This window comes from Solanum tuberosum, unplaced genomic scaffold, assembly GCF_000226075.1.
Source record: "Solanum tuberosum cultivar DM 1-3 516 R44 unplaced genomic scaffold, SolTub_3.0 scf00346, whole genome shotgun sequence".
Classification (NCBI taxonomy): domain Eukaryota; kingdom Viridiplantae; phylum Streptophyta; class Magnoliopsida; order Solanales; family Solanaceae; genus Solanum; species Solanum tuberosum.
Window position 1 is genome coordinate 148405 of NW_006239265.1, and position 2514 is coordinate 150918.

The window sequence follows — 2514 nt, forward strand, 5'->3', positions numbered from 1 at the left end:
CTCTCTCTCTATATATATATATATATATATAGGCTTAGAATTAAGTTGGAGTTAACCACTTTTGTCCCTTTTTGGTTATTGTCATGATGATTACGTTTATATTTTATGTTTGAATTACATCTATAGTAGGTATACTTATAAGTATTGTGTTTTAAGTTTTACTTATGATTTATATTAGAAAGTATATTTAAGGGATAATATATTATTACTTTGGTTATATATGTTATTAATTATTGACATAACCGAATAACCAAACCGAAAAAAACCGAACTGAATAGAGGAAAACCAAACCAAACCAAATTTATTTTGGATCGGGTTGGGTTACACTTTTACAAAACCAAAAACCAAAAATCCAAACCGAATAGTGTAAAATCAAACCGAAAAACCGAATGCACACCCCTATACTGAAATGTTTATATTACATTTAACTGTATTTTTAGAGATAATTACAAAGCTTACGTTAAGTAGATTACTGTTTTAATTGGCACACACCTATTTAATTACATTTAATAGTCTATTTCGTTAGCCATCCGATATTTGATTCATTCATAACAACCTCTAACAGCCAACCATACGTCCTAAGTTCATTTTTCAATAGGATATATCACTCGTAGCAAGTAATTTAAATTCATGTTACATATGATAACAAATTTTAAAAATAAACTAATTAATCTCTACCAAAACAATTTCAATTTTAACACTTGAACTCGAGTCTTGAGATTCTTTATTAAGGATATAGAGAATTCCTATATTCATCTATCACATATCTGGACGGTAATTTCATTTAATAGATTCAAATCTTATTTTCTTAATTACCCTATTCAGTCGCATAAAAGTTAAGAAATATTAATATAACGTATTGATTGGGTCTTACTAGACATTTTGAAGAGCAGAAAAAAGTAATTTTAATATCAAGTTATCACCTTTTTAAATCATAAGTAATAAATTTTATTCCCAAGGAAAAAGGGTCAATAATTTCCTTAAACTATGTGAAAGGAATAAAAATGTCTCATGTTTATAGTTTGGCTCAAAAATATTTGTACGGTCAATACTTTGGTTCAAAAATACCCATGCAGTCAATACTTTGGTTCAGAAATGCCTTTATAGTTACAAAATGGGTCAAAATGTCCTTTTTTCGAATAAATATATTATTTTTTTCTTTTTAAACACATCTCTTCCTAATTAAAAATATTATTAAAGAACACTATTCTTGTTTTCTTTCTTCTAAAATCATTTTAACAATAAAAAATGTAGGAAATATTTTTTTTTTCTTCTTTAATTCTTCATTTTTTACCAATTTAAAATAGAATAATTTCATGTACCCTTTCGACAGATAATATATGTCATATATATATAAGATCATAGTATATCCATCATAATTTATATTATATTTATATAACGATAAAAAATAATGATAATAAAAAAAGAAATATTTTCACTTTTTATTTTTTTCTGAATTGAAGTAAGATAAACATTTGATAATTTAAAAAAAAACATTATTAGAAAAAGAACGTGTTAAAAAGAAAATAAATATATATGAGCATTTTTTATCCATTAAATAACAATAAGGGAATTTTTTACCAAAATATTGATGACAAGGGCATTTTTGGAGCAAACTACAAACGGAGGGCATTTTTGTTCCTTTCATATAGTTTAAGGGCATTTCTGAACCAAAATATTTTCGGTAAAAATATTTTTGAGCCAAACTATAAACAGAGGGCATTTTTGTTCATTTCACATAGTCTAAGGACATTTTTTTTATCTCTTTCCCTATTACCTAAGTTTATAAGACGGTTATTAATAACTTTACATCTCAAAAGCTATGATTTTTCAAATAATAAAATAAAATAAGATTCTTGTTAAAGTTGACTTTTAAGCCACGGATCCTTTTGAGCTTTCTCTGCACAAAAGGTGTGATTGATTGTATAATTTTCTTGAAAAATAATCTACACGAAAACTTTTTTTCGAACATAGCCAAAATTGAAATGATATGATATGAATAGAACAAAATTGATGGTGGACAGTATCCAAAAATTTTAAAAGAATGGATACTCTATTAGAAAAAGATGGACCTGAGATATAAATTTGACCGGTTTGATCTTTAGATTCTTAACATTGTATTGATAAATTTTTAAAATTATAAGTCCAAAATATATAGTATCACTAGTTTTAATATACATATTTGATTTAATTATATAAAAAAATTATAGTGCTAATTTTTTTTAAGATTTTCAATGTGAGACACTTGAAAATTTTAAAAGATCAAAGCAAAAAACAAGAAAAAACTAATGAAAACATCAAAAATGTTGCCGATATGAATATCCACTTAGAAAGGAGTTACTCAATTTTAAAAAGAAAACAAATAAATTTAAAAAAAAATATAAAAAAATATAAGATTTAAAGCATCCAATCATCATTACATTATATTGATACTTTAAACATGAATTTACATATGGCCATTACTTTTATCACATAGAATAACCAACAAAAAGATAGGTCCCCTCCCACCCCACC